General features: G+C 41.4%; 1 pseudogene; it reads left to right on the forward strand.

Annotated features, from left to right (window-relative positions):
• The first annotated feature begins 528 nt into the window (after positions 1-528).
• Positions 529-2562, forward strand: LOC142446644 (F-box/WD repeat-containing protein 1A pseudogene; annotated as a pseudogene).
• The last annotated feature ends 9163 nt before the right edge of the window (positions 2563-11725 follow it).

An 11725-nucleotide genomic window follows, 5' to 3' on the forward strand; every position in this document is an offset into this window, starting at 1 on the left:
CAACCTCACATGCTCTCCGAGGCACTCCAAGCCACTGTGAAATTATCCAGCATAGTGCCATCCTCTGTGGGCACACAATCACCAGATCAGTGTTATCTGAGAGGGCCATCCAACTTGCCCTCCAAATAACAGAATACTGGTTGGGTAGGGAAAGAGTGAAGCCATAGGCCGATAACGAAGTAGCCAAACCCCTAGCACAGTTAGCTCCAGGCAGTTTGAAGAAGAATTCCTAGGAGCTTCCCAAAGAGAGAGCCCAGTGGTCTTCGACTCTCTGAAAAATGGTGGCAGGATCTTCTAAAACAACATGCAAACAGCAGAAAGCCCCAACAACCTCAATGAAAAAAAAAACCAGGAGAAGCAAAAAGCAATGTCAGAAGAAGTCTTGAACTTAACGACGTGCATGGAAGAAGCAGATGTTGATCTACCACAGAAAGAAAATTTCAGAGTGCTGTTTGGAGACATACAGGATATGAGGAAAGAAATACAGAAATATAATGAGAGAGACCAGACCCAGCGGCCCGGGCGATTATGGACCCAGCCAAAGTGGTGCTGCAGGAGAAAGCACTCAAGTTTATGATATAAAAGATAAAACATGGATATCAGAAGAATGTATTTGATATGGCTACAGAGTTTCAATGCTCTATGCCCAGGTCTCTGTGGCTGGGCTGCTCCAGCCTGGCGGACAGCATGCCTTCGCTGCAATGCCTGTATAACCCAGGGACTGGTGCATTCACAGCTTTTCAGAATTCCTCAGAGAGAGAAGACTGTAATAATGGCGAACCCCCTAGGAAGACAATACCGGAGAAGAATTCACTTAGACAGACTTACAACAGTTGTACAAGACTCTGCTTAAACCAAGAACCAGTATGTCTAGCAAGCACTGCTATGAAGACTGAAAATTGCGTGGCCAAAACAAAGCTTGCCAATGGCACCTCCAGTATGATTGTTCCCAAGCAGCGGAAGCTCTCAGCAAGCTATGAAAAGGAAAGGGAACTGTGTGTCAAGTATTTTGAACAGGGGTCGGAGTCCGATCAAGTAGAATTTGTTGAACATCTTATATCCCAAATGTGTCATTACCAACACGGCCACATAAACTCATATCTTAAACCAATGTTGCAGAGGGATTTCATACCTGCTCTGCCAGGTCGAGGGCTGGATCACATTGCTGAGAACATTCTATCATACCTGGAGGCCAAATCACTGTGTGCTGCTGAACTTGTGTGTAAGGAATGGTACCGAGTGACATCTGATGGCATGCTATGGAAAAAGCTCATTGAGAGAATGGTCAGGACGGATTCTCTCTGGAGAGCCCTGGCAGAAAGGAGAGGGTGGGGACAGTATTTATTCAAAAACAAACCTCCTGATGGGACTGCTCCTCCCAACCCCTTTTATAGAGCACTTCATCGTAAAATTATACAAGACATTGAGACAATAGAATCTAATTGGAGATGTGGAAGACATAGTCTACAGAGAATCCATTGCTGAAGTGAAACAAGCAAAGGAGTTTACTGTTTACAGTACGATGATCAGAAGATCGTGAGTGACCTTCGAGACAATACAATCAAGATCTGGGATAAAAGCACACTGGAATGCAAGCGAATTCTCACAGGCCACACAGGTTCTGTCCTGTGTCTCCAGTATGACGAGAGGGTGATCATAACTGGATCATTGGATTCCACCGTCAGAGTATGGGATGTAAATACAGGTGAAATGCTAAACACCTTGATCCACCATTGTGAAGCAGTTCTGCACTTGCGTTTCAATAGTGGCATATGGTGACCTGTTCCAAAGACCGTTCTATTGCCATATGGGATATGGCCTCCCCAACTGACATCACCCTCCGGAGGGTGCTGGTTGGACATCGAGCTGCTGTCAATGTGGTAGACTTTGATGAGAAGTACATCGTTTCTGCATCTGGGGATAGGACTATAAAAATATGGGACACAAGCACTTGTGAATTTTTCAGAACCTTAAATGGACACAAACTCGGCATCACCTGTTTGCAGTACAGGGACAGGCTGGTAGTGAGTGGCTCGTCTGACAATACCATCAGATTATGGGACATAGAATGCGGAGCATGTTTACGAGTCTTAGAAGGCCATGAGGAATTGGTGCATTGTATTTGTTTTGATAACAAGAGGATAGTCAGTGGGGCCTATGATGGAAAAATAAAAGTGTGTGACCTTGTGGCTGCTCTGGATCCCCGTGCTCCTGCAGGGACTCTCTGTCTCCGGACCCTTGTGGAGCATTCTGGAAGAGTTTTCTGACTCCAGTTTGATGAGTTCCAGATTGTCAGTAGTTCCCACGATGATACAATCCTTATCTGGGACTTCCTAAATGATCCAGCTGCCCAGGCGGAACCCCCTCGTTCCCCTTCTCGAACGTACACCTACATCTCCAGATAAATAATCATCCACTGACCTCATACTTGCCCAGGACTCATGAAAGTTGCAGTATTTGATGTATCTGCCAGTGCCCAGATGAGCACCAACTATCAAACTCCGACCCAGCTTTCCCGGACTAGCCGAGGAGCCAGGTTTAGAGCCTCCTGTTGGGACACAGTTGGTCTGCAGTCGGCCCCGGATGTCTACTCCACACAACTGGCTGCATCCGTGCTGCTATCAGAAGTTGGCTTCATCTTTTGTGAATGATTGGACCTTTTCAACCTCGCCTCCCGCTCCTCCTCTCCCCTCTGCACCTGTTTTGTTTTTGTTTGTTTTTTTCCCTCATTTGGTTCCAGCAAAGATGATCTATACATATATTTAGTGTTTTGCCAGAAAAAAAAAAGAAATATAATGAAATGACAGAGGAGCTAAAGGCCCAACACCAAAGAGAAATACAAGAGTTAAGGGATGACCACCAAAAGGAAATACAAGATATAAAGTACGAGGTAATAAAAGCAAAAACCAAGTTAACAGACATCACTAACAGACAAGAAGAAGCGGCGAACAATACCAGTAACCTTGAGGATGAGCAAGCATACTTCAACAAACAGGAAAGACAGTGAAACAAGTTAATCAAAGAAACTGAAAAAAAAAAACCCTTAAGTGAAATGTCTAATATCATGAAGAAGAATATTCGAATAATTGGATTACCAGAACAAGACACAACCAGGAAGCCAACAGCAAAAATAGTGAAGGAATTCTGGAAGGAAACTTCTCCAGCTTAATGAATGAGAATCAGGCAATGCTTCAAGAAGCATAAAGGACACCAACTACACTGAATCCCAGGAAGAATTTTCAAAAGCACATAATAGTTAAACTACTAAACTTTGAGAAAAAGGAGAACATTATAAACACAGCGAGGGCAAAAAAGTAGTCACCTATAAATGTACTCAGAAAAGAATATGCTTATACCTATCAGCAGACAGCATGAAGAAGAGGAGAAAATGGAGTAACAGCTTCAAAAAGTTGAAAGAGAACAATGTGAATTCAAGAATCCTCTACCCTTCCAAACTATCTATCAAGATAGATGGAGAAGTACAAGTCTTCCCGGACAAGGAAAAGTATAATACTAATACCTAAAGCAGGAAAGGATCCTACAATAATTGAGAACTACAGACTGATATCTCTAATAAACAGGGGTGCAAAAATACTTAGGAAAATATTGACTAATAGAATACAAAATAATTTATCATGATCAAGTTGGATTCATTCTAGGGATGCAGGCATGGTTCAATATTCGAAAGTCCATCAACATTATTCTCCACATTGAAAAGAAAAAAGATTACAACCACCTGATAATATCAACAGTTTCAGAAAAAGCATTCAACACCATCCAACACTCATTCGTGTTTAAGGCACTCAGAAAACAGGAATGGAAGGAAAATTCCTTAATAAAATACACACTATATATGAAAGCCCAACATCCAATGTAGTAGTGAATGGAGAAAAGATGAAAATATTCCCACTAAAAGGGGGACTAGCCAAGGATGCCCCTTGCCCCCTCTTTTATTCAACATCGTGGTGGATGTCCTAGCTAACAGCATAAGGCAAAGGAAAGACATTAAGCTATTAATCTGGGGAAAGAAGAGATGAAACTATCATTATTTGTAGATTATATGATTTTATATGTTGAAAACCCCAAAAGCTCCACAAGAGGAGTGTTAGAAGTGATGGAGAACTATGGCAGAGTGGCAGGATACAAGATCAATGAATAGAAGTCTTTAGGAACGCTACATACACTAAACAAGGTCAAGGAAGAGGAGATCAACAAAGTACTACCCTTTATAATAGCAAAACACAAAAAGATATAGGGCTATACCTAAGGGGAAAAGAAAAAAATTTGTAGAAGGAAAACTACAAAACACTATTACAAGGAACCAAAAGAAACCTCCACAAATGGAAGAACACTCCATGCTCATGAATCAGAAAACTCAATAAGTAAAGATGTCAATCCTAACCAAGGTACTACATAAATTTAATGCTATCCTGATATAAATACAAACATCTGTTTTCAAGGAACTGAAAAAAAATGGACTACCTATTTCCTATGGAGAGGGGAGAAGTCCAGAATTAGGAGAGGACTCCTCAAGAAGAAGGACAATATAGGAGGGTTTGCTTTACCTAACTTTAACACTTATTATACAGCCACTGTAGTTAAAACAGAGTGATCGGTATAATAACAGATACTCAGATCAAAGGAAAAAACAGAAAATTCAGAAATAAAAATATCAGCACACAGACAGCAGATCTTTGATACGGGCCTCCAAAATATCAAATGGGAATTGGATGCCCTCTTCAACAAATGGTGCTGGAAAAAATGGATATCTACCTGCATAAAAATGAAGCAAGACCCTCACCTCACTCCATGCACAAGGATAAAGTCAAAGTGGAACACAGACCTCAAAATAATCCCCCATATTATTGGGGCCATCAATGAGGGAATTGGGACAAATGTAAAAACTCTGGTGCAGAGAAAACAGTCTATCAGAAATAGAGAAGAATACATACACAGAGGAGGCACAAATTGAAAAGTGGAATATTCTGAAGATAATACACTGGTGCACATTGAAATACTTTGCCCAGAGGGTAAGAGAGTCCCCAGACTGGCGATACATCTTTACCAATGACTTATCAGACAAAGGACTTATTACTAAAATAGACAATATTCTGCTAGCCTACAAGGAAAAGGGAAGAGCTCACTGAGGAAGTAGACAAAAGACCTGAAGAGAAGTTACACAAAGGGAGAAACCTGAATGGCCAATAAACATATAAGAAAATGTTTTCAATCATCAGCCAGAAGAGAAATGTGGATTAAAACAACTATGAGGTACCACCTAACACCCTCAAAGATAGTCCAATTCAAAAAATCAGAATGCAACAAGTGCTGAAGAGGGTATGGTGAGATAGGAACTCCCGTCCACTGCTGAAGGTCCGGTGGATATGTGCAGGCACTATAGAAATTGATCTGATAATACCTTAAACATATGGAAATCAAGCTATCATATGCCCTACTGGGCATATACCCAGAAGAAGTAAGAAACAAACCAAGAGCAGACATCATCTTCACTCCAATTTTCTTTCTTTCTTTTTTTTAAAAATCATTTTATTAGGGGTTCATACAATTCTTATCACAATCCATATACACATCTATTGTGTCAAGCACATTTGTACATTTGTTGCCATCATCATTCTCAAAACACTTTCTTTCTACTTGAACCTTTGGTATCAGCTTCTCATTTTTCCCTCCCTCCCCCACTCTCCCTTATGAACCCTTGATAATTTTTAAATTATTATTATTTTTTCATATCTTACATTGACTGATGTCTCACTTCACCCCCTTTTTGTTGTCCATCCCCCTGGGAGGGGGTTATAGTTAGATCAGTGTGATCAGCTCCTCCTTTGTCTCCCCACTTTCCCCTTACCCTCCTGCTATGGCTACTCTCAATATTGGCCCTGAGGGCCTTTTCTCTCCTGGATTCCCTGTGTGTCCTACTCTTATCTGTGCCTGTGTACATGCTCTGGCCTAGGAAGATTTGTAAGGTAGAATTGGGGTCATGATAGTCGGGGGTGGGTGGGGAATGGGAGGAAGCATTAAACAACTAGAGGAAAGTTGTTTGTTTCATCCTGACTGGCTCGTCTCCTCTCCACAACCCTTCTGTAAGGGGATGTCCAATTGGCAACACATGGACTTTGGGTCTCCACTCCCTACTTCCCCTCATTCACAATGATGTATTTTTTGTTCTGAGTCGTTGATGCCTGTTACCTGATCTCATCGACACCTCATGATCACACAGGCTGGTGTGCTTCTTCCATGTGGGCTTTTTTGCTTCTCAGCTAGATGGCTGCTTGTTTATCTTCAAGCTTTTAAGACCTCAGATGCTATAACTTGCCATAGCCAGGCACCATCAGCACCATAAGTCCACTGAGATAAGCTCGAATGGGTATACCTCAAGTATGCCCATTGGTACAATGGACATAGAGGACAAACTACTTAGTGTATAAATTCTGGGTCCAGGTCCAGGCACTTTGGCAGGGGTCTGACCCAGCTCAGGGATGCATATGAAAACCAACTAAAATGGAGGGGAAAAAAGAGGGGCAAGAAAAAAAATTAAATAATTTTTTTAAATAGAGGCTTATGGGAAACAGGGCACTAATACACTCATGGGGAGGGTATTGTTTCTGTCTCCACCGGAAAGGGAAAAATGAACCAAACCCTATCCCATAGTGCCAAGCCTTAAGGGCAATGCACTGTCATGGAGTAGCAAATTAACAGAGAGGATGATGGGGCCAGGCCCAAGCCAAGCTTTGTTGACCCTCCCTCCAGAAGAAGGAAATAGAGAGGACAGCACTGAAGATATAGCCTGGAGAGGGGGGCAGGTCTGTCCAAACCACACAGGAGCAAACTAAGAGGGAGAGAGTGAGTGGACCTCATCATGTACTACCAAGATCCAGGGATGACATCCCTGCTCAGAGCAAGAAATTCACAGAAAGAACCATAGGGCCAGCCCCATCATGAGAAAGGGCATTCCCTCACTGATCCATAGCACTTTGGGGGACATCAGTGGAGACATTATGTTCAAAGTGTGCCCAGTCTGTCCCAGGCAAAACAGGGTGAAACACAAAGGGAGTGCAACAGGGCAGCAAGGGGAGCAAAGTAACCAAGTCCCCAAGAAATCCTGAAAATAGATTTCTGACTTGAGGGACAAGGCTTAGCACCTCGTCAGACTTAATCAAAATACATACATAAGGGTCAATAGACAGACTTGGAACTATCTATTATTTTTCCTTGCTTTTGTTTGTTTGTTTGATTTTGTTTTTATTTTGTCCTATGTCTATCTATATAAGATAGGCAGGATGAACAATCTCAAATAGAAAACATTGGGACTGGCAGTTCCAGGGGTACATAGGAGAGGAAGGGGTGAGGAGGGAGTGGAGAGCCCACAAACTCAGGGATAAGGGAACAACAAGAGATCTAAAATTGATGGTAAGGAGGGTGTATAATGCCTGGTGGGGTTTAATCAAGTGCAATGTAGCTGAGAAGAATTACTTAGAACCAAAAGGAAGGTGACCATGATAGTGGGATAGGAGGAAAGTGAAAAGAAATAGAGGAAAGAAATAGGAGCTGAAAGCTATTTATAGAGGTATAGTTATAGGTATGTATATATTTTAAATATACTAATTCACGATGAGATGGATAGAGACCAATGTACATATATTTATTTGTTAAAGTACTAAGATAGAAGACAGATTTTGGACCTCTTCTCAAAGCCAGCCTTAACACAAGAACACTTTGTTCCAATAATGTGGCACTCTTTGATACTCACCTTACTGACACGATCACTGAAGACAAAAAGGGTGCAGAAGCAAATGGGGTGAAGAAAGCAGATGGTGCCCAGCTATCAAAAGATATAGGCCTGGGATATAGGCCTGCTTGAAGTTAAAGAAAGCAGCCATCTAACAGGGAGCAAATAATCCCACATGGAAGAAGCACAGCAGCCTGTGTGATCAAAAGGTGTCAAAAGGGATCAGGTATCAAAGATCCAAAACAAACAACTATATTGATGGAAATGAGGGCATTGAGAGTGCCGATCCAAAGCCCATCTGTAGACAATTGGATATCCCCCAACGAAGGGTTAGAAGGAAGGGATGATTCAACCAGTGTACAATATACCAACATTGAAACACACATTATTCCTCTAAATCCTGAATACTTTCTCTCCCCCATTGCCATGACTTTTCTATCTTACAAATCTGGCTAGACTGGAGAACACACATTAGTACAAATAAAAGCTCTTGACATATAGAATTCAGGACAGATAAACCCCACAGGAACAGTAGTGGGAGTAGTGATATCATGAGGATATGGGGATGGTTGGAGAGGGGGGAGGGGGAAAAAGGAGGAGCCTATTACAAGGTTGGATCTATAGATACCCCCTCTCACACTGAAGAGGATGGATAACAGAAATATGCGTGAAGGGAGACAACGGACAGTGTAAGATACAAAATAATAATAACAATACATAATTGATCAGGGATTCATGAGAGCAGGGGAGAAAGGGGTAAAACGAGGAACTTATACCAAGGGCTCAAGTAGAAATGTTTTGGAAATGCTTGTAGCAGTAACATAATCTTCTGTCAACTTGTAAAGGGGAAGAGACTAGCTTGCCAAACAGGCCATATCCAATGAGGCCTCTGTGTGGGCATGGCTTTCTTCTGATGATTCTGTGAACTCCTGTATTCCTCCCTGGAGGTAGGAGACACTCTCTCTGCTTGTATCCTGCTGACAAGAAACATGGAGCTCCTCTGATAGAGCTGGAAGCCTGGAGCTATAGGAGCCACGTGGAGACCCCTGTCAGCACTGAGATGCTTCCACCATCACTAGATCCACAAGACTGTCCACCCACTGGCCTATGATCTTCCTGCATTTTGCATCATTGCATATGTTGCATGTATCTGAAGAGGGATTTACAGACTGCTATTAGACATATGGGCTAATATCAAATTTATGGACTTAATCTTAACTGAGCTGGGATGTCTTCTTAATATACAATTGCTCTTTTATATAGTCTTTCTTATATAAATATGAGTATCTATGAATCTATTTCTCTAGTCAAGCTGACTAACACAATGATGATGAAAGCATTTGTACAAATATGCTTGATACAATTGATGTGTAGAATATTATAAGAACCTAAGAGGAAGGACCTTGGGCCTCTACTCAAGCACTCCCTCAATGCATGAATACTTTCGTTTATTAAATTGGTACTCTATGATGCTCACTCTCCCGACACAACTGCTGAAGCCAAAGTGGGTGAACAAGTAAATGTGGTGAAGAAAGCTGATGGTGCCCGGCTATCAAAAGAGATAGTGACTGGGGTCTTAAAGGCTTGAAGATAAACAAGCGGCCATCTAGCTCAGAAGCAACAAAGCCCACATGGAAGAACACACCAGCCTGAGTGAGCGAGTGATCCCAAAGGGATCAGTTATCAGGCATCAAAGAACAAAAAATCATCATATAATTGGCTGCAAACCTCCATGATAGGATCGCTGAAGACAAATGGGTGCATAAGCAAATGTGGTGAAGAAAGCTGATGGTGCCTGGCTATCAAAAGAGATAGTGTCTGGGGTCTTAAAGGCTTGAAGATAAACAAGCGGCCATCTAGCTCAGAAGCAAAAAAGCCCACATGGAAGAAGCACACCAGCCAGTGCGATCACGAGGTGCCAAAGGGACCAGGTATAAGGCATCATGCAAAAAAAAAATATGTGTGTGTGTGTGTGTGTATAGGTATATATATATTTATATATATACCACAAAGAATTGAGGGGGAAGTGCAGAGTGGAGACCCAAGGCCCAAGTGTCGGCCACTGGAGATCCCCTCATAGAGGGGCTTAGGAGAGGAGATGGGTCAGTCAGGGTGCAAGGTAGTACCGACGAAGAGCACAGCTTTCCCCCAGATCCTGGATGCTTCCTCCCCACAACTACCATGATCCGAATTCTACCTTGCAGGGCTGGATAGGGCAGAGGTTTTACACTGGTACATATGAGGGCTGGAGGCACAGGGAATCCAGGGTGGATGATACCTTCAGGACCGAGGGTGTGAGGGGCGATGCTGGGAGAGTGTAGGGTGAGTGGGTTGGAAAGGGGGAACTGATTACAGGGATCCACATGTGACCTCCTCCCTGGGAGAGGGACGGCAGAGAAGGAGGGGAAGGGAGACTCCGGATAGAGCAAGATATGACAAAATAACGATGTATAAATTACAAAGGGCACATGAGGGAGGGGGGAGCGGGGAGGGAGGGGAAAAAAAAGAGGACCTGATGCAAAGGGCTTAAGTGGAGAGCAAATGCTTTGAGAATGATTGGGGCGGGGAATGTATGGATGTGCTTTATACAATTGATGTATGTATATGTATGGACTGTGATAAGGGTAGTATGAGCCCCTAATAAAACGTTTAAAAAATTAAATTAAAAAAAAGAACCTAAGATTTCCCAATAAAATGATTAAAAAAAATAAAATATTTTGCCAAGTTTAAAATGCCATGTCTTAATGACTGCCCTGAACTAAGAAATTATCCTGTATTGTCTACATAAATAAATTTCTCATGTGCTTTGAAAATTGTATATAATTGTATAATTAAATGAAAATTAGGCGACATTATACATGAGTTTGTCAATTCAAGCCATTGTGACAGAAAATAAAAATATAGAGATTACACTTCATTTTCTTTTATTTTAGTTTGTAGGTTTTAATAGATTTTTGAAAATTACTTAGTACTTGGGTCTTTATAGGAGAAGTAATGCGGAACTAAATGAGATAAAAGTAGCTTAAGTTATATATTTTTAAATGTGCATAAATTTTCAATTTTCAGTAATTAAATTCAAATATGTTAGTGATTAGATTTAGATAAATCAACTGAATTAGCCAATTAAAAGATAATGATTATTAGAAATGTTAAAAATGCTGTGCTGTTTAAAGAAGCATAAATAAATCATAAGACTAAAGAGAAATGATATCAAATTATTTCATATATATTTTAACCAAGGGGAATTAGACACACAGCTACATTAATATCACATAAAGCAGACATTCTTAAATCATTGTTATGGCTAATTATATTTAAATCATTGAGCTCCCAGGAAGATACAACAGTTTCAAGTGATTTTCTCTAAACTTGTAAATGTAAACTGCAGGAAGGCTCTGTTGGAGAGTAGCACAATATACTGCATCCACTCTGGATTTTATCCATGCACCTTTGAAATTACTAACTTCCTGACCTTGATCAATCTGTTTGTTTTTTAACCTGTAAAATGAGGACAGTAACTCTTATTTTTACCAAGGTCTCATGATAATTATAGCAATAAGTGAAACTGTGCATGATGTAGGCAACTGATTTTAAGAACTGAACGTTTGAGAAACATTTTTTGGTGATGCATAGTAAAAGGGAGGTCAAGACAGACTCCTGGGCTCTAGAGTCTACTCTTGCCATTCCAATGGAACTGTTTGGTCAGTACACAATCCTACTGCACTAAGTCAGCCTATCTGTTCAAGCAGCCTCAGGCTACTCATTTATAACGTGGTAAAAATATGTGAATGTAAAGACATCACAATCCACAGCCATCTGCCTCGTCTTAATTTGCCTTAGGAAAAGGTTTCCCAGTCTCTGCCATCAGCCACTGATTCTCCAGGCTGAGGGAGCTTGTGAGATACATCAATATGAGGTCCCCAAGGCAGCACTTCATTGTGGCAGTCCTTCAAACTTATTGTGCTCTTAGCTTTGATT

This window comes from Tenrec ecaudatus, chromosome 4 (assembly GCF_050624435.1).
Source record: "Tenrec ecaudatus isolate mTenEca1 chromosome 4, mTenEca1.hap1, whole genome shotgun sequence".
Lineage (NCBI taxonomy): Eukaryota > Metazoa > Chordata > Mammalia > Afrosoricida > Tenrecidae > Tenrec > Tenrec ecaudatus.